Here is a 27,443-nt window from a genome sequence, read left to right as displayed (position 1 = left end):
TTTCGATAAAGGATCTGTGCATCAGGAACGTAAGTGCACCTTGCTGACTCCTATCTGGCTGTGGTGGGGACTGGGTGAGCGACATGGGTATCCCGCTGGCGAGGGGCTGGAGGGTTCCTGGCTGCTCCAGGGGGAATGGGAGAACTGTGCTGATGCCGAGAGGTTGTGAAGGGCTTATCCCTCCAGCAAGGAGTTCCCTCCCAAAAATGGGCATGGGAAACAGTCAGAGTAAGCATCATGGGTTGAGATTTTCCACCTCTCAAGGGAAAATCATCTGAAATGGAATTAAAAATGAGGTTTAGCTTCTCACTTTCTCTCACTGTCTTTATCTGCTTTTATATACATCAGTTCATTCGCAAGTAATGGTTAAAAAATAATTATGAATGGTTAAAAAAATAATTATGGTGTAATAACCCACCTCTCAAATCTGTTTTGGCACCCAACTTCAGGGTGCAGCAGGGCGCCAGGGGTGTGAACTGAAGCTGCCACCCCAGGTGCCTGCAGAGGACCAACAGCAAGTGGGACCCATCACATTAGCGTCCTCCTTTATTACCATTCTTAATGGAAAAATGTTTTTTTTTCTGGCAGGGGCATGGATAACACTGATGCTGCTGGAGGGAACAGGAAAAAACCCAAAGAAACAGCCAGACAGAATGGGCAATGGGCATTTCTGTCACAGGAAAGCCCAAGGTCTCACCCGTTGGGAGTGGAGGTCCCTTCTCCAGCCCAACTTTGTTCCAGCCTTGGTTCCCACGGTGCCAGGGTGCCGGCCCCCTGGAGCAGCGCGGGGAGCCTGCTGTGCTGCCGTTGAAGACCCGAGTGGTCAGCTGCAAGGATGAAGAAGCTGAGCTTGGGTGTCGAAGCGCTATGAGCTCAGGAGCGTTCCGGAGGAATGAGAGCTGGGCTTACATAAAACACTGACTCATGCTGAGAAATCATGAGGTTTTCAAAGATTCAGCTGAGGGATGAGCGCAATCTCAAGCTGCATGTTGCATACAAGTTAAGAGGATCCGGGGGATGCTGGGGACCTCTGAAAATCAGGCCTCAGCCCAGGGTTTTTTGAGGTCCTGCCACAGCTCCCTGGAGGAACCGAGTGCCATGTACATCCATGAAAATATGGCCCTTCGTTACTCCAAGGAAAGGTGGCGTGGGCATTTCGGCTTTACTCATTGGAAAGAACTGCCCAAGATGGAGTAAATAGAAGTAAAATAACTTTTCCCTCCCCTCTTTTTTTTGTGTGTGTGTGCGCGCGCTACGATATTGAAAAGTACGTCATATAGAATATTTACTTTTTGCTGGGATATCTGAGAGTGCAAATGTTTGTGGTTTCGTTTACCAGGCAAAAATGGTTGTGGATTTTGGCAGTCTGAGCTGGGCTATGGTTTCTGAGAATGCCTGAATGCGGTTCGTCCTGGGGCTTTACGGGTTACGCACATCACATCCCATTATACAGGTAATTTGTGTGCCGTGAAGATGGTGCGTGCGAGGGGTCTGTGTACAAAAGGAGTACAAGCCCAAGGACTTCCCGCCATGTGTTAGAAACACTGACCAAAACCATTTGCACTTTGATATTTAAATCAGGCTTCTAATATCCACGCTTGGAGACATATGCAAGTAGTTGATTTTTTGATCCCTTACAATTTTCTCTCTCTCCCCTTATTTACAGTAGGTACTCAGCATCTCACACACACACAAGTCAGTCAAATTATTCAAGTGCTTAAATAAAGATACAGTTGCCTGCTTGTGTTTGTCCAAAATTGAAAAAACATTGCCTGCTTTTAAGTTTAATTTCTCTTTTCCCTCAAGCACAGTCTCTCTCTTTCCCCCCCAAACACGCTGATGGAAAAAGGAATATGTGCAGATGGGCTGTTCATTTTCAGTCAGGTTGCTGTGTAAATACGGCATCAGGAAAAGACGAGTGCTAGGAACACATATGTACGCAAGGCAACCCAACCACCGCGTTTGGGCTGCCTCTGCATCGCTCAAGCATGCATCATCCAACCCAAGCTGAGCCGTATGAGACCAGAGGGAAATGTAGCTAATGGGGAACAAACTATTGGTAAATCGCATGCCTTTCACCCTTGTACAATGGGATAAAATAAATATGGATTAGTGCTGGGGTCAAAGTTTTTATGATGTGAAGTACTAGATGTACAAGTGCCTGAGTTTCTGGTGTTAAAAAAAAAAGAGAAATACTAGCTGTATAAATACACACATACAGATGCATCTGTATGTACACACATACAAAACATTTATATATATATATATTTGGGGGTTTTTTTTTCGTTTTGCAAAGCTCCCTTCAACATGTTTCGGCTAATTTCTCAGCTTCTGCATTGCAATTGCTAAAAATTTAATCACCTTATAAACTTCTGCGGTGACTAACGCCTGATCTATGCTTTTGGCACACCACGGTCAGAAGTTGTTTTAGCAACAGTGGTATGTAAAGCAGACGCACTATTTGTGAGGCTCAGAGCCCTTAAAAATCATTCCTTTCTCTCTGGGCTATCGACATTCCTGAGCGCTCACGACGCAGCTGCCGAGCCGCTGGACAGCCCACATATGGCCGTGCACTGAACAATAGCGACTCGCTGTTGTTCTTGGTATATGCATCACCATATGTGTTTATTAGAAACAGCAATAAAATGATGACAGGCTCCTTCAGCTATCCCCGCTGCTTGGGGAGAAGCAAAGTGAGGGAGTAAGCAGGATGAAACCAGAGGGTTCTCCCCAGCTTTGGGGGAGCTGGACGGTGGGGCAGCACAGTCCCGCTCTTTAGGGGAGCATGGCTGTTTCTTTATTGGTAATATTGCCAAATTAATCCTGCTCCTATAAACGGATGCCAAGCCTAAGTCCCCTCTCATTCCTTTTTATTAGAGAATTGCTGGAAACCTGGAAAAACGGATTCCTGAAAGTGTTGGCATCCAAAGTGCTGTTCCACCAGGGCTCACCTGTGTACAACCTGACCTGAGTCATGTGGCAGAAACCTCCAGACATTTCCAGGAGCTTTGGACGAGGACCACACTTGGCATGTATTTCCATCACAAGCACAACCAGCTAGCATGGGGTCGCTCTCAGTTCCCCAAATTACAGACGTCTGGGTTGGGCACTCAGCATTTCTCAGATGGAGAGGTTGAGGTGGGCACTGGAGGCCCCCCAAAATCCACAAAAGTGGTGTAAGTCTGTTTTTCCATCTGTGCAGAGGCAAGGGAGAAGCGGGTCCTGGGGAAGGGCTGTTCTGAGTTGGCAGCAGCGATGAACCAAGACACGCAACCTGACCGCCTGAGTCTCCATGCACCCCAACCTGCACCGCTTCCCCTATTAGTTACATTTTAAAGCAAAAAGAGAGGAAAAATAAACTCTGGAGAAAACCCAGCAGTCAGTAAAAGGATGTACCTACATATGTAACGTAACGTAATTCTGATAACCTTGGCTGTTGTAAACTGTCTTCAGCCATGGGAAATCAATGGGACCCAGTACTTACACCCAAAGGCAGCCGCGAGCCTCGGCATACGGCATATTTTTTCATGTTCAGACCTTGATTTTCCTTGATAAGGAACAGAGTTTCCATCTTGCTGCCTTTTTGTGACCAAAATAACAAACCTTAGCTACTTGTAAAAAAAAGAAAGACAACCAAAATAATTTTTAAAAATGAGTTTGAAGTGCTGAGTTGTACTGGTTTTACTGCGACCTTCCAACTGTGGTAAGTATGCCAATTCCACCCTTACTTCACTTTTTTACTTCCTACCCATAAAAGTAAACAATTCAAGACGATGTTTTACATCCTTGAAAAGTTCCCAAAACTGGATTTTCCACTGAGGCTGCAACTCCCTTGGCTTGCGCTTTTTTTTTTTTTTTGTGAGTGTAGCACAAATCAATTTTGTGACTATACCGAAACCATGATGCTAAATTCTATTATCTTTAACTATATTGCTAACAGAATAAATTGTGTAGCAACTTAAACCTCAGCAAAGTCCCTGCCTTATTCCCCCATCTGCATGTAAGATACTTTTTACAGGCTATTGTTTCCTCCTCACAAAAATCTGAAGTTTTGTTTTGGTTTTTTTTGTTTTTTTTTAAAATGAACCCATCCACTACTTCTCTGCTTATCAGCTTGGAAATGTTTCTGGTTTGGTTTCACACAGTTTGATAACTTTGTCTTGAATAGATCTTTGTCTTGGCTTATTTTGTCGGAAGCAGTTGTTTTTCAACAAGCACCTCTAATTCTGTTTCCTTTCAGTTATTGTCTCCTGAAATATCAACACATCAGTTAAAAATAATGTGTTTACACCTTTGGAAAGGCAACAGTGGATCAGGCAACTCATTGTACTCCTTATTTACTATCGGTAATCCCCATCCCGCACCCACAAAAGGCAATCAGGTCTTTGCCATTGAGTGAAATAAAAGCAGGATGAGACCATATGGTTCTTGTTAAACGAGCCTCATCTTCCTATTGTTAATGCTTATCTCCAAAATAAAGTATTTCTGCACAAAACATATTCCCATAGCATGTTCTCTTTCCAATGACCAGCTGGTTGCCAGTTTGTTATTTGCACTGCAGTAGACCACTTTCATCTATTTCTATTCCAGTCCAAGAACACCATTTGTACATTGTCCAACTTGGAAATGTTAATCTGACACCATTGGTCACGGGCCTTTTAACTTCACGTGGCAAACATCCAGCTAGCTGCCAGTTGAGTATTTACACTGGAATCTTTCTGAGCCCAGAAATAAACTATTTGTTCACCATAAACATCAGCAACACGCCAATAATTTCTGCAACACACATGCAGGAAGGTACAGCCCACCGCACTTTGCTGTGGGCTTCTCCATAACCTCCTAAGTAGCTCCTTGGGGACATGCTGCTTGTCTTGAGCCAAGATAAACGCATCTATTTACCTCTCTGTGCGTGTACATAACTTTTATTTACATTTGCGGGAGTTACACATGCGAATGGAAAGGCAAGAAGAGGGACCCAAATGAGGACAGTTGGGGAGGGGTCTGACAGCTTCTCCCGAGACCCAGGACTGCCTGTAAAGGGCAAAACACCAGGCAAACCCTAAATCAAAAAAATACCCAGTTGCTCTGGCATCGTCCACGGTTCCCCAGGCAGGACCACAAGCACAGGGGTCAGGATTCCCGCCGGGAAAGAGGCAACGCTGGATGTACTTGAATGCAGCTTTTCAGAAAGCAGAGTGGCATGAGTCCTACGGGATTTTGCTTAGGAGATCGCTATTACTTCCAGCAATACAATTTATGCTTCCTGAAAGAATATTATACTTCAGGCTCTTTTCAATGAAATAAAAGACCGAAGGGGGGAAAAAAAAAGGTTATGCTTGGTTCTGCAATTTAACTTAAGGAATGTTATGCAGTGGCAAGGGTGTGTTTCATGTACTTTGTTCGACACTGTTAAAATAAAACATTTCCTTTTTACATATTCCTGCGGTGACCTGCGGATGGGAGAGGCCAAGGAAAGACTTCAGTGAGTTCAAAATGTAAACTTAAGAAATGGAAACCCCTCTTTTAAAGAGAAAAGAATAACAATGATGCCCTGTTCTTCCCTCCGCTTTTCCTATGTAGTCAGATAACAGTACCCATCGCCTGTTGCATTACCTTGGTTGTTCCAAGTGAAAAAGCCCCAACATACCAGGTTAGAGGAGAATTGGCCTGACAGAAGTACTGTAGCAAAAGTTCAGAGGACCATTCGGGATTTATGGCTGATCTTACTGTTTAGGGACTTCTCAGCACCTACCTGTGCATTTAGTTCAGCATCCCCATCCCCCTGCACTTTACAACCACCAGGAAAATGCCAGTCAAAAGGCAAACGCTGGCCAGCCTGAAGAGCAGGACCCTGCAAATGCACGTTGTGTGAGCTAAGAGGAGGTGTGCAGCCCACGCCAGGCTGAAAACCAGGACTCCATGGGTGCCCCAACCAAACTGGGATGCTGTCCCAGCACAAACTGCATGGAATGGCAGCCATAGCTCCCCCCACCCCTAGGGACAGCGACTCTTGAGCAAAGCCCAGCAATGTACTTTGCAGGCTGAAACCCTCTGCCCTGGTGTGCACTGGAAGAACGCAGCACCTGCACCGCCAGCGAGCAAGCACCTGAGTTCTGGTGGCCCCCACTGACCTGCCTAAGCTATGAACGCCCAAAGAGCGGCTGCACACATTCCCTCCAAACCTCCCAGGCTCTACTCCAGAACCCACCATGGAACGGGGACTATTTCCAGTGCTAGGGACGTGACTTACAATGGGATTTGGGATCTTAAAGGCTCAGATGCTTAAAAATTTCCCCTTTGCTTGTAGAAGGCAGGTAAAAAAAATGCATTTCCTACCCACCTACAGCGACCGACAGAAGGATGACAGGAGACACTCACTGCTGCCAGATACTCCAGTACCTTGGGCAAAAAGCAGCTGTCGTGGGAAGCCAGGGACTTCTCTTCCCAGTGCGGCAGCTCACTTGCTCCTGCAGTCAATGGGATTTCCATACAAGCATACCAATTTTAATTCTGACCTTTGCTAACTTCCCACTGCTTGATTTTTTTTGCACCCTCTGTGTTCCTTCAATTTAGGAGAATGAAATATATACAAACATGTAACCACCTACTGCGCACCAAAATTTTGATAAACATACATTTTTCTTACCTCACCTAAGGCTCCTCTTGCAATCAAATGAAGGCGAACAAAATATTTTGACGTCTCAGAATACATTCTCTTTTCCAGGAGGGCAAATAAATAGACCTGACATAAAATAATGTCATAACAATCAGCAACTACAACTCGATTCTCACTGCTGTAACTTGAAACTCGTAAGAGAAGGTTAAAGGAACCCACGTCTGAATGCCCGGCCACTAAAAAGCCATCCACTCCATTTCTGCTGGGCTTTTCTGTATGGCTACATCCTACCTGGGGCAACCTCTAAGCTAGGTAAAAGAGCAAAATATGGCCCCCAAATGCTCCAGAAAATGTGACAATTGGCAACTGGCCTCATTGGCCACAGCCAGGCAACAGGGAAGGGGAGCAGGCAGAATCGAAGACTGAGGAAGGGCACCTGGGCTCCAAGGGAAGAAGAAGATCAAACCCCTTTCAGATGCAATCCGCTTACCAGGGGAAATCCCAGAGTCCGCGAAAGGGTAACGGGCCTGAGAAGTGCAATGAGGGGACTGGGGAAGAACCCCAGGCTGCCAGAGAAAAAAGTTGAGTGGTTGAAGAAAGACTCGGAGAACTTAAAAAGAGAGGCCTGGGGCTAATCTTCCTGCTGGTTTATTTTTTCCCCCTGTTTGTTTATTTGCTACAAGTCAGATTTCAGAGCAATTAGTAAAATATCATGCAAATATTCCCTGTGTGACTGCACATGAATAACTTTAATTTTGCTAAACATTTGTCTCGTTGTTCTGAAATACATCTGCTGTTTGCATTAAGATAATCTGCTAAAATATTGGGAAGTAAATTACAGTTTTTATAAGATATTTATGAAACAACTTCTTATTTGTATATTAAATATCTCTGACTATCACGGCCTGGGTTTTTGGCTGATGTCTGCCTTCCCCAGGAGCATCCGTGCCCTGTTTCAATTACAGACTGGGCTGAGTACCATCTTGTGGAAAAGCTCCAACTGGCTGGGAATGGCTCAGTGTACACTCGTAACAGGCTGAGGGAATAGTACCAGAGCTGCCAGCAGCCTATGACAGAAAAAAACCCCGACAAAAACCCAACCCCAAAACAAAGCACAAGCTTGCACATGTGCACACATGGCATAGCATTTGCAGAAGTTCTGGCAGGACGCTGCAGGAGCATGTGTCGCCCTGCTCAATGCCCTTAGGGAGAGACAGTGACAAGGCTTGGAGGTTCCTCCCGGTCCCTGCTTGGTGACCGCACACCATACCGGCAAGTAAACAAAAAGCCTTCTTGCCTGTTTCATCCTCTCAGCGTTGTCCCATTCTCTTTGCATGCAGAGAAGCCCTCAGGGGTTGCGGAGAGATGCGTTGGTTAGTATTGCCACAGCCCAGATGAACTTGTCTGTAGCCCTGTTTCCAAGTTTCCAAAGGAGACGTGGAAGAGCAGGTCATTTGTCATCTTCCAGCGCTGATGTCTGGGGCAGGACCAGTAACGATAACGCTAAGGGCTGCACCCCACGGGAGGGAGATGGGATGGCTGAGGAAGGTGACGGATGCAAAACAAACAGCTCTGTGTGCTGGAGGAGCTGGAGGATGTTGCTGGACAACGGGGACATATCTGCACTAACTTCTAGCATGGGTAGATACAGCTGTGGGAGCTCAGGGTGGGCAATGCAACCCTCTTGAGATGCAGGTCAGTCCTAGATCACTGCCACAGTTTGCTCTAGGCAGGATCTGCATTGCTGGCAGCACCCAAAGCACTTCAGTTAAAGTTAGCTCACGTGTAGCTGCATGAGCTCCAGCCACCTGAGCATGGACACATCTGCAATATTAAACGTTAGGCCTACAGCCCTCTTAAAACCCAGCCTGGAGTGCTCAGGAGCTGCCACGGCCCCACAGCCAACGTGTAGCTAGGCTGCAAGGGGTCTGTGAAGCCACCCAGGAGTTTATTGACTCTCCGACCTTCTCTGATGACCTGGGCCCTGTGCCCTTGTGTGGAGAGGCTCCAGCTGCAGGCTTCTTGTGCGGACACACGGCGTACCTGGCTTGGAGGGTTTGGGGGTGCAGTTCAGCGATGCTGGCAGCAGAGCTTGGGTGTGCAAATGGCAGATCAGGCACTGCTGAGCCACCTCGCCTGGATTAGCACCGGCAGGATTAGCATCATCTTGCTTTACATCCCCGCAAGGCGGCTCCATCCCTAGTGCCCAGGTTAGAATCGAATGTCCACTTTAAAAGTGAATGGGGTGAAATGAGAAGAAGAGGGAAGAAGAGGAAGCCCGAGATGCTGGGGTTTGCATTCAGATGATCTAAATTCTGGATGAAACAATCTGTGAAAAGAGGTGAGGAGACTGAAACCCTTTACCACCACTTACCACCTTAAACCAGAAATCCCTCTCTGGTTTGGTATTAACGTTACCTACATGGCGTCCAGCTTAAAATGTTACGAGAAGGGTGGTACACGATGGCTCACGCTCCTCTTGCTTGTGCCCCACAAGTGCCCGTGCCACGGCTGGGCTGGCCACACGTCCATGCCCAGGGACCCTCAAAATGAGGCAGCAGGGTTGGGAAGCAACTAGGGGAGGGGGTATTTCAGCCTGGACCAGTTCCCCGATGCTAACAACAAAATAATAACAGCCTGGGGCTGCGTGGCCGGGTTCGGGCTGCCTCGCTGAGCCCTGCGCGCCGTGCTGAGTCCTGCCTGCTGTCCCAGCTTCGCCGAGCCAAGGACTCTGGCGGGGACCACACCGGCAATTGTGCAAGCCTGCTCGGCCGCAGATTTCCTCTGGCACCAGCAGCACAATAGCAGGCCTGTTGGTAAACAGGAATTGTTTCCCTGCCACAATAAGGCTCGGGATGAAATCATTCCCCGATACCAGGCAGCCTCGACGTGCCTCCTCCGCTCCCCACCCCGGTTTAGATGGTAGCGCCTTCCTGCTCCCTGGGGGCCTCGAGTCCCTCATAAAACACAACATAATAAAACAAAGTAATAATGGAATCCATATAAGGCTTGATGTCTTCATTGCTCCTTCGAAAAAGTGCCAAGGGAGCTTCGCCTGAATACGGGCAGCAGGTTCCCAGTGTCGGCAAGGGTTTTTTTAGGAGGAGGAAAGGACATTTTTCAAGCTCCGGATGCCAGTATCCATCTTGCCCATCCGCAGCTGTACACCTCCAGTGGCAAGAAACAGGTAGTTACGGGAGATGGATCCCCGGGTCTGGCAGATATACACAGGGTTAAGCTCACCTTAGCACCTAGGGGCTGTGGGGAAGGGGATGGCTGCTGACAGCCCCACCGGGAGGGCTTCAGCCAGGGCTGGCCCACGCGCAGCTCCCCGCTTCCTGGTGGCATCGGGGACCATCAGGCTCTCGCAGAACATTTTGTGGTCGGGGTAATTGCATTGTGTTGTCTTAAAACTGCCGAGGCGTGGCCCTAAATAAAACCAGACCCCCGGCCCCACTCCAAGCCCAGCAGCCCCCAGCTCCCCGCGCACGCGGTCTGAGGCACGGCCCCGGCCGGCCTCCCTGCCCTGCTTTCCTTTCAGTCACAGGGTCATTAACAAATTTGTAATTGCATGGGGGGAGGGAAAGATAAACACATGATTTGGGACAAATATATGCATGTCATGAATATATATGTATATACACACGCACTCTTTCTCTCTCTCATATCTCTTATTTTTTGCTCACTGGTGTCCTAGGACCCAAATGCAACACTTCAGTTATTTGTGCTGGGAGTGCCAAAGGAACCTACCATTTATTTATACAGTTAAATCAGCTGCAGATGTGTGTGTGCTTTTTCCTTCATTCTTTCTTTCCTTCAGTGTTGGCATTTCTGACATCTCCCGTTTTGGGTTTTTTCCCCCCCCTCTCTCATTCAATGAGGGCATCTGAAAAGCATTGGGACACTGCCCGCTGCTCCGTCCCTGGTCCTGTCCGCAGGGGCAGGCATCCCACATCACTCTCACAGGGCTGCACTCTCCTCCTGCCCCAAAGCAAGGGCTTGACAAATTAAGCCCTCAAATACCAGGAATCGAGGGGAAAAGGAAAGTTTCCTGCACCGCAGGAGCCCAGGAGAGCTGCCCTGGTGAAGGAAGAATCGCAGCGGAGATGCCGCAGCTCACCGCACCCGTGGGCATGCACCAGAGGAGCCAGGGACAGAGCATCGCACTGTTCCCTGAGACGCCCAGATAACTTTGGTCCCTAATTAACAAGCTTCCCCTCTCCATTTTCTTTTTTAAAGACATTTTAAGTGACCTCTTCTTTTTGTTTTTTGGGGCAGAGAGAGCATGGAGCATCTGCCTGAGCTGGGCTTTGGCAAAAGCTGGTGCCTTGGAGGGCTCACCCCCGCTGTCGCTGCAACTTGCTTGCTGTCGCTGCAACTTGCTTGTATCAGCCTTGTTTGGTGGTTTGGATTTATCCCTGCGAAAACCAAGCTCAGTGTTAGGTAGGTGACACAGTGAAGCCAGAGATGCCCATCCAGTTTTCAGAAGTACTGGTTTTCATTCATCTCATTTTTCATTTTTCTCATTATTTCCCCCCCCTCCCACCCCCATTGTCCTGCTTCTTTTCTTGAAGCAAATTCTCCAGAGCAAGGTACCAGCTGCTCCAGGCAGCACACTAACAATCACCAGCAGAAATCAGGACAAACATGTTCTACCCCTTTTGGCAGGAGAAGGCAATCTCTTTCTGCTTTACCTGGAAGACAGTCATCAAGGCTTAGCAGCCCCGGGAAGCAACTTAACACTAACTACAGCCAGAAAACACACTTCAGGGTTTTTTTGGCAGGAGACTGATTCAGAAGACTTAGAACCTAAGAAGGTTTCTTAGGATCTATCTGAATGCTTAAATGATGTGATAGAAGCATTTAGGAGATAGGAGTATTAGCAAATGATGATTCAATGATTCATTTTTAAACTTTCAGATGTACCTAAAGCTGATGTTCACATGCTGAAAGCCCCCTCGCTGTCAGAGAGCTGGAGGGTGAGCGATGCCATGGGTGTGGGGTGCTGGCTGCATCCCCGGGGCTGCTCCCGACAACCCCATCCACCCCACCGAGGCAGCCTGGCCACTTTTTAAAGCCAAAGATCATTACTCCAAGGGCTTTTCCAAGCACTACTTGCAGAAATCCTCTGGTCACGACATCACTGAGGCAGTCTCTTTGAATTCACCATACATGTATGTATGGATAACGTGGTTGCTCTGATTTGCTTTGTAGCAATTATCCACTACAAACGATATCTAATCTGGCTCATTCTATATTACCTGCAAAGATACAATACCTATAAAGCAGTTTCATATATACATGTGTATACATGCAGAACCTCAGAATGTACTTAAATATGTATATTTATTATATTTTGTTATGTACCTACATTATATAGATTTTTCTTTTTTATGTTTTTTATGTTTATCTCATAAAAATGGTCAGAAGCCTAAGCATATATGCATATGTATGCATGCATACAGAGGTATAACATGTATATTCAACAATATGCAGTGTGCCTATAAATATGTACACATGTACACATACAGGCATATATATACACACAGATTTACACACACGCATACACATGTATATGTATGTATGTATGTGTATCTATCTATATGCATGGGCACATGCTGGGTTTATAAAGACGACTGACTACCAGAACACTTTTCCACGGCACGCCGAGTCCCACGATACAGACTATAAGGCTTCCCAACAGCTCCCAGGCTGGACCTGTAAGCAAGTCCACTTAGGCACAACAGCATTCCCCCTCCTACACATTATGAGCTGCTTTCATTAAAATTCAACACTTATTTTAAGAAGCTTTTCTTGCAGACACTACTCACAAGCCCGGTTTCCCTCCTGCTTTCAAGAAAGCAACACTCTACCTGGGGCAAGGGCAGCGTAACCAGACTGGGTTTGGTTATTGGTACCCAGCACTGATGGCTGGCTTTATTGCATTGAGCTGGCATCCCCAGAAGACCTGAAATGTTTTTAAAATTATCTCTAAAACGACTTTTTATGCCTTATTCTCTAGCAGGCACATTGCAGACAGCACGCAGGTTCCCCCAGTTCCACCCGGCCGGCTAAACTCTGTATTTTTTGTGAGTTTTCCATGTCTAAACCAGCTTGTCTGCTAGCTGCTGAGGGCCTTGCTCTGCAGCGCTTTGGCACCTTCCCGGCGCGGGCTGTGCTCCGGCTGCCTGCCTCACTGCTGGGGAAAGTGCCGGCAGCTGGTGGGGAAAGGGGCCCGGGCTGCGGCGCTGCAAGGCACTGCAGTGCCATTTTGAATTAAAATATTTATTCCTGACATTTTGCGAGAGGGGAAGGTAAAAAAAAAAAAAAAAAAGCAAAAGCTGGCTGTAATTCAAAGTCTCTGCAAAGTCACTGGGAATCTTCCAAAAGCCTTCAGTGAGAGCAGGACTAACTCCCCCCATATATACATAAAATTTGTTGTCTTTTGCATATCAAAGTGGTGAAGCCTCTGCTCTCTTCAGCTATTGCTTTAAAATGTGCTATACAGAGAGCCTTATCTCTCCAGAAAAAACGAAAAGGCTTTGACAAGGAAGACCAGCTCAGATGCTGAGACAAACTTGGCCACGTTCCTGCAGTGAAAGCAACGCCAATAAAGATGTGGGCTGGTCTCTAGATGCTGTCGATAATGCAATTTGGACGGTTGTTCGAAAACTCTCGCTACGTCCCTGTTGTTGTTTACAGTAATAAACCCTTCATCATCCCCTCCTCTCCACCCTCGCGCCCCCTCCTACGCGTGCAAGGACGCCATATCACTGCCAGGGTGTGAGGGGCTGAGATGGCTCCGTATTTCTCCCAGCCACAGTAGCAGATACTAAAGAATCTACAAAAGCAAGAAAAATGAAGTTGGCGAAAGGAAAATCTTCCCAGCCCATGTTGCTTGTTGAACTGAGCAGCTGCACTCAACTCCCAGTTCCACCTTCACCTCTACAGACAAGGCTCTGTAGACCAGCTACAACTCTACCTTACGAGGAAATTTCTGTGAATTTTTCTGCAGCCCTCCTCCTTTCTAGCGAGCTGCTCACTGGTGCCTGTGTACCCTCTTAGTACATTAATTCTGCTGGAAATCTGGTCAATAATTAGGCTGATGAGATAACCTATTAAAAGGACCTAAGTGCAGCCAGGTCACCCACTCCACCACGAACTTCTGACCAGATGAAGTGATAAAAGTCAATGACCCCCAGCCCCCAAATCCTCTTTTCATGGCAATCTGAGCATATGTTGCTCCAAATAGAAGCAAGGAACCCGTGTCAGAAAAAGGCACATTTATGAAGTGGGGGTTTAGGACAGGATTGAAGCGAAGTGTCAGTGCTGGAGGGGGGGTGGGGCTGCTGGTCTTGCTGGTCTGGCCATGTTGGGCTGCATGGTGGTGATCAACAGAGTGGTGAGACAGGAGCAGCAGATGCTTCCCCCCAAAAGTCACTCATCTATTCATATATACATGGACACACACGCACATATAAAACCCCACTGTGAATCCACAAAACCCCAAGGATGCCCACGGGCTGATCTTCATTAGCATTTGCACAGACCCCCCCCACTTCCTTCTCTTGTTTCTGGACACTGAAAAACAATAGCGTTTTTTTGCAGCTTCTTGAAATATTTTCAGCATGTGTTGGGCCAGCTTTGCTGGCCCAGCTTTCCCGTGCACCTTGGGAATTATGGAAATGCCGAAGACTGATGGAGCTGCAGGGGAGAGCGGTGGCACGGTTATGCCCAGGCCAGCAAACAGAAGAGCGTTTCCAGCGTACGCTGAAAATTCAGATTCTGTCCAAGTCTTTGGAGAGCAGATGTCAATTATGAATCACATGATTACTCTGCCATATTTTTCCTGGTTATGCTCATTGACTTAGATAAGGTATCATTTTTCACCTACAAAATATGTTGCATATACAATAAATAATATGCACAGTACCATAATAAATATTCAGTATATATGGTGTGTGCATTATAGTGGTCCTGGTAGAGTTATAGCAGAACAGTCAAGGCTGAATTGGCATTTTCATTATGAAGGCTGATAATTCAAGATCAGTAGCAAAAGACAATGAAATACCATCTGCTCGCACGCAAACAGCTTTTACAGAGGGGGTTTAAGGTCTTGATGCAAGCAGTTCTGCATAGAGGGCAAAACCGAGAGAGCTCCTGAGACACTGTCTCTCACTGTCAAAACTCTCCACCCCATTTTGTTCCTACTTAGACAGCAGTTGATGCTTTTCCTAAATCTCCAGCTTCTGGAGCCAGAAGATATTGTGAGCATCAGTGTCCTCACAGGAGATATAAAGGAGTATTTTCTAAACTTTCTCCCACAATAGAAGAGCTTCCAAATGCAAACTCTGCAACTCAATGACCAACCTACAGATGGGGTTAAATAGTTTTCTCTGCCACACTTGGAATTCTCCACACTGAGGATGAGAAAGGGGCGCTCAGCTCTCGCTGAAGGACAGAAGGGTTTGGGCTGGGGCCAGCGCCGACCCCTCCCAGTGGTACCAAGTTCACTAACTGGCATTAGGTCTGCATCTACTCCCTTACAGTAGCCCCTGGGGCTAGTTCAGGTCTGGCACGTTATATATTTCCAAAAATCTGGCCTTTTTGTACAGAAAATTCTTGTTTCTCTAACTACTGCTGCCTCTTCGGTGCCATTTCTGCCATAGCTTGACCAGAACTCAACGAAATACTCCCCACCCAACGAACTACTCCTCACTCAGCCATATGGCTGGTTTACACAAAGCCCTCAGGTTTACACAAAGCCCTCACAGCCTTTTTGGTAGCCTCAGGCTGACCCTCACATCCCTGCTCCCCACCTGATGGCCGCGGCACCAGGCGGAGGTTTGCACAGCCACGGCCCCATCTCAGTGGGAAGTTTCTGGAGCACTGTCAGGTCGGAGGGGCTCGGAAGGGGGCTGGCTGGACCCAGGTGAGCGCCCGTGCTGGGGGCTGGGAGGAGGCTGTGCTTTCCACCAGAGGGTGTGAAAGAACTAGTGGGAGGTCTGGTGGTAGGTGGCAACCGCACAGCTGCTTGCAGAGGGCATGTCTGTTTACACCTTGAACTAATCACAGTGACAACCAGCAGCGAAAACCTGGATGCGGGGAAATCCATGGGAATTTTGCCCAGACTTTTCCCTTGAGCTGTTACACTTGTGGTTTGAACACTGAACTGGCGTTTCTTCCAGTACGTGGTACCTTTCCCTCCAACAACAAAATTCATGCCCGTTTTTTAGCTCACACCCAGCAGGCACCTAAGCATCTTCCCGGTCCCAGTGCAAGAACCAGACAGCGGCGCTGCAGGGTGTAACCACAGGTACACCAAGGACCCACCTCTGACTGCGAAACTCCTGGCTGCCCATCCTGGCACATCCAACAGGTGAGTCTGCCCCAGTTTTGCAATCCCCTCCTTCGCTGGCTGGCTCCATATTGATGATAAGTATTATTCGCACATCATCGCAGCCTCAGTTCGGCAGCTCTTCGAGCCTGTTTCCAAAAGAAGCTGTCACAGACAATAAACACCAAAGTAACCCCACTTCCAATTTAATTGTTTTCTCAAAATATCACTAGCAATTAGACTATATTAGCAACAGATTGTTTGCAGTAGCTCATTCTCTAAGTCAAAACTGGTTTCTTTCTCTTTTACAATCACACAAAACATCTGAAACTAGAAAGTACCTAGTTTTTTGGGTTTTTTTTTCAGAGTCAGAATCAAGTAAACAACCAACATTACATCTACAAAACCCAAAGTGTCCAGAAAATGCAGGAGAAAAATATGGAATGGCTAGAATTTTTTTTCTGTTTACAAATTTATTGTGAATTTTTTAAGAAAATACAGTGACAGCATTGCCTGCAGTACAGTGGGGAATGACAGTCAACAAATAAAACTAAAGGACTGTGCAATAAATAAATACGAGGCTAATATAACATGTTTGTAGAGGGCTGATCAGTCTTAAATCCTCTGCCTAAGGCTGACTTTTACAATAAACAAACCACGCCTTGATGCTTTTCTCTATCTACGCTGGGTGAGCCCATTTATTTACGGTTGGGCTCACCTTCTTCCCCACACACGCACTTTTTGCCCATCTCAGATTTCTCCCCCCTTTTTTAAAAAAAAACCAACCCCACAATCAAAACGCAAGCAGAGTGTAACGCTGCCCAGAGGTAAGGTACACCTACTCTCTTGCTGACGTGGCACCTGGGCTTTACCAAGACGTGCTGGTCGGTGGAGCCAAAGCCCGTGCAACCCTGCGCCGAGGGCAGCCAGCTGCCTCGTTATTCCCTACGCACGCTCTTCGCCCAAGGGAGCTGTGCCACGCGTGCCAAAATGTGTCCCATGGTGCCCTTGGGGATTTTTTCCCTGAGGCCAGCTTAGCCAAGTGACGGCACATCTTTTTATTACCTTTGGTGGAAAACACGAGCCCTTTCTTTTAAGCAGCGCTGCACGGTCGAAGGGTCTTGGAGGGCTCCAGACAAGCATCTGCAGAACTGTCTCTGGCTCAGCGGCTGTGATCACGGGCTAGGTAATTTGTTTGATTAGAGCATCCGTCTGAGACAAAGAAAGTGTAGTGGAGTGAGTCAGGCTCTGGTCTCATTTACAGGTCTGGAGATGCAGGGAGAAGCTATTACAAGTGACCTGTGACCTGGCCCACCCTCAGGTGAAACGGCTTTGCCCAGTCGCCTCCTGTTAGCCTCAGCCAAATGATAGGCTTCGGGAAGCCCAGGACGCAGCGACGGGTCAGCAGACAGACAATATCAGACCCACGGGCCCAGCCCCGAGCTATGCAGATGCAAAAGCAGATGATTTTTTTTATTTTATTTTATTTTATTTTATTTTAAATAAAATGGTTTTCAAACTTATTATGGTGATAGTGTTACTTACAACAAATCTGTCTGCAGTTTCGGGGCTGCAGAGATAAAAGCCCTCGGGAAAAATGTCAGTGGCTTGAGTTTATTTATATGTAAGGTAACCATGAAAAATGTCGGCGTACCACTAATTGTAGGGCATATTTATTCTGCACAAGTTGTTTTCCACATTAGCACAGTTGTTAAAATGCAGTTTTGCCTCAGGAATATTATAACTTTATCTTCCGTAATTATAAATGTGGATGTTGCTGGGGTACTATATACATTGAAGAGGAAACGTAAGAAATGGGCACTGCAAGGAGGAAAACAAACATAATTAAAAATGTAATGTAGTAATTATATGAAACATACTTGGGAAGCGGAGACCCACGGATAAGCTAGCAAAGCAGCTACGGTGCGTTAGATCCTGGTTTTAGATTTGTATGCCTTCTCACTTCACATTTCTCCCACGGTTTTCTGCTCAAACCAGCTAACAAGGACCAGTTGGCAAGGCAAGCATTTATGTGCAGCAGCACATCACTCTGCGCTGGGCAGAATACACTACATTGTAGTGTAAGAGCAATTTTACTATGAGCAACTAAAGCCAGAAGCCTGGGATGCACAGCATATTGTAGTTACCATATCGCAAATGTTTAGGGAACAACAGTATAAGAGCATCTTCTGATAGGATAGGGAACATTTTAATTAAATATCCAGTATCACGCAAAATACCTAATGTCACTGATGAAATCATAACTCTGCATGCATGAAGCAGAGGGCAGTAAGGGTCGTTGACCTGCTGTGCGTTACAGGTAACACACAAGGTGCACAGACACCTATTTCCTTGAGAAACACCTGGTAGATCAAATGCAGAATTTTCTTTGTGGTGCTGAGAGCCAAAATTCAGATGCAATTTGCTCATCTGGAGTAAATGCCTGGCTGGCTTGCCCAGGAGCCAAGGTTTTCTGACGAGGGCTATACCTGAGAGCGGGGCTGCAGTGACGTAAGCGTGCACATCCCATCGCTTCCACCTCTCCCTTGGGGGCAGCTGCACCCCAGGCACACTGCCTGCACGACACACGAACAGCACATGCACACACAGACGTACCTACATTGGGACCAAGAATCTGCTTCTTTCCCGGGGAGGGGCCGTTTAATGGCGCATGAAAGCACGTAAAGCACATGGTAGCATTTCAAGGCTTTTGGGTTTTGTTTTAGTGATTCCTGACTTTTATACCAAACTGTGGATCATGCCATCCTGAGTGTAAAAGCCAGGTAGCACCCGATTTCCACTACTATCTGGGCAGGGCCAAGCAGAAGCAGATTTATTACACCCCTACTATTCACCTATGTGGATTAGCAAAAGCTCTGTAACGTGGGCATTATTAGAAACTGTTCAGGTATAAACAAGCCTGACAAGTTCGGTATGGTCTGCAGGTTTGTCAACCAAAATCCTGGAGCATTTGCTTCTGGCTCCCCCTTGAACACCCTGTCCCATCTCTCATCTACCACAGCCGCCTTTTTATTCTTTTTTTTCCCCTCCGAGGGTACTTACTGCCCTCTAAAGGCTCCTCATACTCCAGTGTCCTTTCTCTCTCCACTGCGTCTCCCTCCCCCGCCCCCCGCCCCCCCCCCCCCCCCCCCCCCCCCCCCCCCCCCGTGCTCATCCCTTTTTACCCCTCTGGGTTTTGGCAATCTCCTGGTCTGCTGAGCAGTGCAACGAAACACTCCAACCTCTCCACTTTTTCCCTCAGTGATGTCTGCGGCCACCCAGAAAGCTGGGCAGCGAGGCACCTGAGCGTTCATCAGCAAAACAACAAGAGGGTCTCCATGGAAAGACTTGGACTTCCACCCGCCCGATCGGCCTACATTATTTTTTTTCTGAAATGAGATGCTCCAGCTCATATTTGTGCTCCTTCCCATTTCTTCCAAACACATTTATCAGCCTGCAGAGCTCCAGTCCTGCTGCTGCTGCTCCCAGACCTAACAACATGGAGTCCCCACCGCTGATGACAACCAGCAACAGGCATACCTCTCCAGCTGCTTCACATCGCAGACCTCCCCAAAGCGCAGCCCCCCCCCCCCCCGCCCTCAGAGTCATCACCTCAAAGGGCTGGAGGGGATTTCCAGGGGTCACCAGTCCCTTCCCTGGCCCACGGCACCTGTGTCATTCCTGACAGATGCTTATCTGTGGGGTTTTAAGTCCTTCAGTGCTGGAGAGATGCCACCTCCCCAGGCAGTCTCGCAGTACAATCACCGTCCTTATCACAAGGTTTTAACCTGAATCTTCCTTACTGCAATTTAGGCCCATTACTTCTTGCCCTATCTGCAAGAGGCGTGGAGAACCGATTATTCCTTTCCTTTTTTGCAGCAGTCCTTCACGTTTCTGAGGATTGTTTTGTTTGCTGAGACACTTCTCTGCACCAAAAGCACTGTCTGAGAAGAGGTTTATCTCCCCATCACTGAAACCAGCATACTGGCAGCTATAATGTCCACCAGCGGTGTTTCTATTGTAAATTCACTTTGCAAAATGAACGGAAAACTGAAATGAAACCTCACTGAAAAGCTCACATTATGGGAATTTATATTCCCTTTTACTGTCCCTTAAAATACAAACAAGACTGTTTTTGACTTAGGTGTAATTGAAATGAAAATAAGAAGACATAGCTTTGCCAAGTGCCGTGCTGAATACTCATCATTCAGGACCCCTGAAATTATCATCTGGGCTTAAAAATAATAACATTTCAGCGATGCATGTGAAGCTCTTCATAAACTGCCATCTGGGCTAGGTTCTCCAAGAGCTTGAGCTGGGCTTCTACTCACCTCAGTCAACTATTCATGCACCAGAAAATTAGATGTCTTGTCCATCTGCTGTGGGCTAATGGCTACAGAAAAGCCGACACATCTATTTAAGGTGGCATAAATGACTCCCTGGAAATGTCTGTCTTTCTCCTAAGAGGGTGCCTAGGCATTAAAGGCTTTCAGAACAATAAATCATACTGGAGCAGCTTATATTTTCATAGACTTTCTCCCCAGCGAAGCAGCCTCCTCTCCGTCGGTATGCTTGCTCAGGCTCAGACAAAAGCTGAGATTCTCACATCATCTCACATCTCCAAGGCCTTTAATAAAGGCGACAAACATCAAAACACCCACGATGAATTCACCGGCAGGTTAACAACTTCTACAGGAAGCTGTATTGTCTGATTGCTTTAGAGTAATTCGGGCAAAAAAAAAAACCCCAAACCCGCCACGTTCACTGCAATGGTGCTGTAAGCACCTCACAGATGTCATCAACTCAGGGCAATGCTCCTGCTGAGGAGCAGCCTGACAGGTATTTTTTCGGCTTCTGCAGGCACCTTCTGCTTGCTGCGGAGTTTTAGAAGCTGCAACTTTTCTAACCTGTAGCTGCCTATGTTTCAGAAGAGAACAGGCTGTACATCTGCTTGATTGATGCCCAACCTTTCGGGTGACTTCTGGGACCGAGCCTTTTTCCATGAAGCACTGAGTTAGTGTACGCCGCCTGCTCCCGAGTGCGGTGGGCAAGCTTGGCAGACATTTAAAGGTATCTCTTTCAGCGGGCTTTTGAGGCCAGATAATTTTGAGGCCACAGGTCTGACCCAAGGTCCTTGCCTTGGGACAAAGGTAAAAAGCTGCACGGAGAAAAAGTGGATATGGTTCCCACCTACCTCCATCGGGGGGAACCAAGGAAACAATGAACTAAGCTCAATAATTATGATGCTGACAGTGGCTGAGTATAGGAAACAGGGCACATCATACTCATACAGAAAAATCTTTCCCCTGGTATTCTATTTTGAAAAACAGCAACCTACTGCTTCTGAGGTTATAGTCAGATGGCCGTACTTACTAATCACCAGTGAACATATCTGCATGACCTTGTCCGCTTGCCTTTCTAAGCCAATTTGTATCATCTCTTCCAATGCGTACACATTGCCTGGCCCCTTATGGAGCTCCGTAAGTCCCATCCAAAGTGCCCTATTTTGACCAAAAGTGCATTCAATGACCTCTAAATCTCTCCTTGCTTTCACCAGCTCAAGTAGTAGGGTGCACTTGTTCTCTTAATGAAGTTAAAATGACAACAAGAGACCTCTTACAGCAAAGTGACAGAACTCTGGCAGTTATTGTTAGTGAAAGCCTCTTAAAATATGTCCAGTCATTCCAAAGTGAAGCCACGTTCGAGCTTAGCAATCTGCTCCTGGGCTTTCCACAATGTTAGTATTAGTCAGATCAATCAGATTTTTTTGCCTCAACAGATTTCCTTGCTCCAAAACCAAGCTGGAAAGTCTTCTTGGGCAATGCTTTTTTTTTTTTTTTTTTTGGTCGTATTTCTTTATGCTGTGTTGTCAGGATGCAGGATGCCAAAGTGAACACGAAATGGTTCAAAAGGTACCGCTTGGATTCAAGATTTCCCTGTTTTTATCAAGAAAAATCCACCGGGGGACCTGCTGAAGCGAGAGGCTAAGGGGGAACAACAGTTGTGCTGAGCTGGGAGTGTCCGAGCCAGGTCCACACAGCCCCTTGGCTTTGGGGGTACTCGGGCAGGGCTGGTAGTTTGCTGCGTGAGGTAGGAATAAAATAACCAGCTTTGCTTTTCATGGCCGTACTGCACCCCTTGAAACCCACCCCAACAAGTGAAAAGCTTTGGATATATTGCCATCCAATAACTGCCTCCTGCTCGGTGAGGAGTGAAGCTTTTTCTTCCCTTTCTTCCCTCTCCTCCCACAACAAATTCTCACTAGGATTTTTTTTTCCACTACAGGCAGCAAACATAATTATACAACAGATCAGAACAGCTTACATATATGCCCTTTATAGAAACCTGCCTTACCTCAGAGGCATATTAGCATTTCTTATGGGTTTAAGGGTGAGGGATTAATTACAGATTTTCAAAATATGCCTAATTACATATTTACTGGCGGAATAAATATTTCACGTTTCATAACTCACCATGAAATGACTACTTTCTTTTGAAGATAAAAATTCGAGGCTTGAGGAATGTAAAGTTCAAACTCTGAATAAAGGCTCCTAATCCTTTATAGATTGGCGTTTTACTCACATGAAAAATACAAGCAGAAAGTCGCTCTTTTTTACCTGAGTGACTTGTAGACCCCTTGAAATTTCTCACTTGGCAATCTATCAAACAAAACGAGCAAAACATTAAAAATGTGATTTGTTCATTTACTTTGGCGTTTTGGTAGATCATGTAGGATTCAGGGGAAGCACCTAAATTACCGGAGAGCGTAGATTCCCCAAACCTTGGCTTTTGCCCTGGGCAGAGGCCGGGAGCAGCAGCATCCCTCGAGCAGCGTGGTGTGGGCAGCGGCTGGTACCCTCCTCCTGGGGCCGGCACGGGGGCTGCTGCTCTGCCGTGCGTGGCGGTGGCAACCGGGGACTCCTCACAGCCTTGCTAGCGAGCGTGCCTTTAAACGCTTCATGGCATTGGGGTCATTTGGAAGCATAAATCAACTTGCCCCTTTCCTGACCTGCCCGAACCATACAGCCAGTGGTTTCCTCTGTTCTATTTTATTTTAGCCAGAGTTAGCAAGGAGAATATCCCTTCGGCATTTAGGGACTATACAAATTATTACAGAAGAGCAAATAACTGCCTCCAGAAAGGAAATAACTGCTTCTGAGCATACTAAAAAAAAAAAAAAAAAAGCTGCCTTCAACAACAATAACTGCCATGTTTAGCAACTACAGATACCACAGGAAGGAAAGAATGAAGGGCAGACCCCACGTGCCAGTACAACTGGTCTTGGTTTGGGTATTGGTAGATTTACAAAGGAGGAGTAGGTTGGACAATCCAGCCCAGTACTGCTTCTGTGCACATACACATGACAATCAAAATCTATCCATGCCAGTCCTGGTACGTTATGGAAAGTGGAAAGGGCAGAAGAATTGCTTAGATGAAAAAAACAGTAGGACACAGAGGGTAAGTGACCTGGCTAAGTCATCCCGTGGTCACCCTGGCACAGGGCAGCTACTAAGGGATACACAGGAAAGACTTCTCCTGGCCATCTCATTCTTTCCCCCACCTTAGTTCTCCAGCTTTGTGATAATCCTTAAAATAAAGCCAATACACCTTTAAAAAATATTATTCATAGTGTACAGCAATGGAGTCTACCCACACAACTATCAAGATGCCCAGAAAACAAGGAAATAGACGTTGACTTATCGCATAGCCATACCTGTAATTAACTTGCAGACGTAAGTCCATGAGTTTTGGACAGGTATATGAAAATAGCATATGAAAATGCTAGTCAGCATTTTAGTTCTTCAGAAGAAGAGCTAGGTATGTAGAGGAACATAAACAAAAACAAACTGATGCTTGGCAAGACTCTGGCCCCAGTTTAGCTTTTTCATTTTGTGCCACCTTGTGTATGTGGCTTAACCTTTCTGTGCCACGCTTCCCTCAAAATGCTACCCAAGCTTATAAACAGCAATGATTAGGTCCAGTCTAGTTATTGATACAACTGAAGCAGGTGGAAAAGCAGAAACCCACTCTCGTAATCAATTTGGGAATAGAAATTTTATTTTCATTTTGGAGCAAAGGGTTTACTTTTTCATATGCTTTATACATTTTTCAGTATTCAAAACCTAAAGGTCTATGGAAAAAAAGTGTTATTTTCTTTTTCTTAGAATAATGCCTTACTTTCAGTCCTGCTTTCAATAATAATTTCCATAACAATGTATACTTTAAAACAGGAGGCAATATTCTGGGGAAAACACTGGTAAGATTGGTTCAACCTACAGAGATGACTCCGCTGTAAAATTCGGTCTATCAAAACACCCAGACAAAAATCTGTCAAACTTGCCCAGACAAAAACTCACATATTTGATCAACATGCAGCTGTTGCTTTTATTAATAATTGCATATCAGCAATATTTAAGTGTAAATACATAATTTAACTTCTAAAATTATTTAAAGCCAGTAAAACACTCTACAGTGATGGCATCAGCAAACGGGAGAGCGCAGGCAGTGGTAGCAGGTGGCAGATGAGGGGCAGGTGAGCATCCTTAGCCGTAACTACAAGCGGTGAACACCACAGGACAGATTTCTAAATGTACTGCAAGCCATTTAAAAAGTCTTCTCCCTCTCTCGCCCACACGATATTAATTACCTGTGCCAGCTTGTGCTAATTCATTTTCCTTACACCTCAGTAAAGGAAGATGGTATTCTAAACAAGCGGCATCAAGATAGAGAGTAAAGAAGCTACGGATACTCCGAAACTGCATTTTGGGGGCAGGGGGAGGAGAGGGGGGAGAAAGAGTAACACCTGTAAGTTACGCTTCCAACTCAGTGTCATTCACTGAGTCATGTAAATAAACATCCAGCCGGTTTGGTCCCCAACCCCAGCCTCCGTGCGGCAGCTCTAATTACCCATCTATAAGCAATGCCGACAAGTCATCGCTCAGCACCGCACTACGCCTCACGGCCGCGTGCTTTGCATCCTACCTGGGTAAATATTAAAATGAATATCATCTACTATATTTTCAGGGTAAAGTTATCTGCAAAGCCCAGTGATTCATGAGCTCTCTGAATGTACATAAAGTGCTTTAGTGAAAGCATTTCCTAAGGGCCTGATCCAGTCATGCTTCTCAAACCCTCCGCAGCTGTCTAGACTGGAACAGAAAGGTCATTCAGCCACTGAAGGCCAATCCATCACTCCCCTTAAAAAAGAAAATACCTAAACTGCTCCAAAGGTTCAATTTGTGGATCTGGTGGGGAGATACTGAAAGAACAGCCAAGGTCCCCTTCCCCAGGGGGGACCAACACAAAGCCCAGACCCTTCCTGGGGCTCATCTCGAGGATCCCAGTGGGAAGCCAGAGGGTCCCAGGAAAATTCCTGCCTCGAAGCACATCTTTTGTAAGCCTCCTCTTTTTAACAGGCCAGTGCAACAGCGTAAGGAGCCGCCGCGCTCTTCCACACCGGGGCTTCGCTCTCTGCCTCCCCTCAGCACTGGGGGGGCTCATCTATGCAAAATCTGGAGTTTGCCTGTGTCCCACGATAGGAAAAGCCAATGCTCATCCCAAAAGACTCTCCCCCACCCGGTAACTCAAGGATGGATGATCCCCCCTTTCTCCAGGCCACGCATGGCCCCTTCGCTGCCCTGACCCTGCTGACCCGCCCGCCACAGCAAAGCCCCAGGGTGGTACTGGAGGTGGGTGCTGCTGCCTCCTCCATCGGCAGATGGAGACATCCAGGTCACCGCTGGGCTGCAGGGAGATGCTCCCCAGCTGGGCAAGCGTACATCCCTCTACCACCCCTTTAGCAATGGTACACCAAGCTGTGAAACACCCCTATACCTGGAGGATTCCCTGCGTGCTGCAGGCTCAGTGGGTGACTCCAGCTCCACTGAGCTTGGACAGCCGGGGCCGAAGGAGCCTCCACTGCGGCCAGCCGGGAAAGCCCTGCAGGACATTGCACAGCCAGTGAGAATGGGGCATTTCTCCACTTGGAGCACCGGCAGCTTGCCGAACTGCTACGGGTCAGCAGCAAACGCGGCTGGACATCATCGCCCCGGCGAGCGGGCGAGCTCCCTGAAGTGGGGGGAGCACAGAGAAGCCAGCGTGGGGATTGAGTGTGCGGCTTGAAAAATGTATCCCAGCTGCTCTCCTTAAGCTGCAAGCCACGGCCCAGTTGTTTGAAATCACAAACGTTTTTGAAGAGGCATTTCTGGGGTCTGATAGGACCTGCCTCCTCCAGACGTGGACGTTTCAGAAAAATAAGGGAGGGAAGGAGAAAAGGAAGGGCGACCTCCTCCTGGATCTCATCTTTTCCATCCAGATTTCAACCACTAGGACCATTACCAAATAAAATGTCAACTTTTTTTCCCTGTGTTCATTAACCTTTGATGCTTATTGTACAGCCAGTTTCAGTGCTCACGGGGGACACGGGAGGCTCAGATCACAGCATCCATTTCACTCAGGGCTTCGGCACAACTTGAACCACGGTCCAGAGAGGAGGGAGGGGAAGGGAGGGAAAAGGCTATTAGACCAATCCTGCCTCTTCAGCGGTTTACATATTTAATAAAGATTGAATTTAGAGAGACAGGGAACCCCCAACTTAGTAATAATTCCCTTCACAAGTTCTACTATAATTAAAAAATAGAGGCAAGGTCATGACGAGTGCTATTGAAAATAACAGACAGACCTGTAATTATAGCAGGGCCAGCTAAACCAGGGGTTAAAGGTCTCTTAATACTCTGTCAGCATTTCCACTATAACCCCTCAGTTTCAGGGGTTTACAGCTCACACATAAATATTTGCTGCAGGCCAAAAATGGCCCTTCGAGGGGTCAGCAAAAGGAGGTAAATTTTATTTACATATTTATAAAAAATGTTCCGGCTCCACAGAAGCAGCGTGTCCCTCACCAGCACCACCAGCACAACTCGTGGGGACAAGGAGGGACTGCCAGCGGGTACGGGGTGGGCGGAGGAGCTGGAGATACGTTTTACCCACAGCAAGTGGCTCCGAATCCACAGAAACCCTGTACAGAGGCAACGGTCTGCAAATACCGTATATATTATAAAGCTGAATCCTTAAATAATAAGGCCGTATTCCTAACATGAATTATACAGATAATCACTCCCACTGTTCAGCCAAGCATGCACATAAGTCTTTGGAAGATGAAAACCTAAGGCCTTGCTAGCATATTGGTTTAACTTAAATCAGTACTTTAATTGATTTATTTAAGCCAGTGCCAAACCCGGTGTGACTCCCTGATTTCTGCCGAAGAGTAGTTTATTTCAGTTTAGTTTTAAAAAGTATATCTTGACTCCCCCTGCCCCCCCCCCCCCCCCAAACATTCCTTCCTCCCCTTTTCCTATCTCTGTATTTACGTGACCCTGACTTGACATTAGTTCAGTGCTTAAGGATTAAAAGAGGTAAACCGGCTGTGACCTTTTCCAGGGCTCCTCTCCTTGAGGGACTGAACCGCTGCCAGTGGTACATGGCTGGAGC

General features: G+C 46.9%; 1 long non-coding RNA gene across 1 annotated transcript in view; it reads right to left on the bottom strand.

Annotated features, from left to right (window-relative positions):
• Positions 1-27,443, bottom strand: part of LOC130151727 (uncharacterized) — a 75,846-nt gene that overhangs the window by 7,733 nt on the left and 40,670 nt on the right. The window contains exons 8-9 of the long non-coding RNA XR_008822696.1: positions 17,019-17,165; positions 15,950-16,118 (exon numbers count right to left, since the gene is read on the bottom strand). This is a non-coding gene — a long non-coding RNA (uncharacterized LOC130151727). The remainder of the gene's footprint in view (positions 1-15,949; positions 16,119-17,018; positions 17,166-27,443) is intronic.

The sequence above is a fragment of the Falco biarmicus genome, chromosome 6 (genome assembly GCF_023638135.1).
Source record: "Falco biarmicus isolate bFalBia1 chromosome 6, bFalBia1.pri, whole genome shotgun sequence".
Lineage (NCBI taxonomy): Eukaryota > Metazoa > Chordata > Aves > Falconiformes > Falconidae > Falco > Falco biarmicus.
The sequence above is the reverse complement of the archived record's forward strand: the minus strand, read 5'-3'. Positions and strand labels throughout refer to the sequence as shown.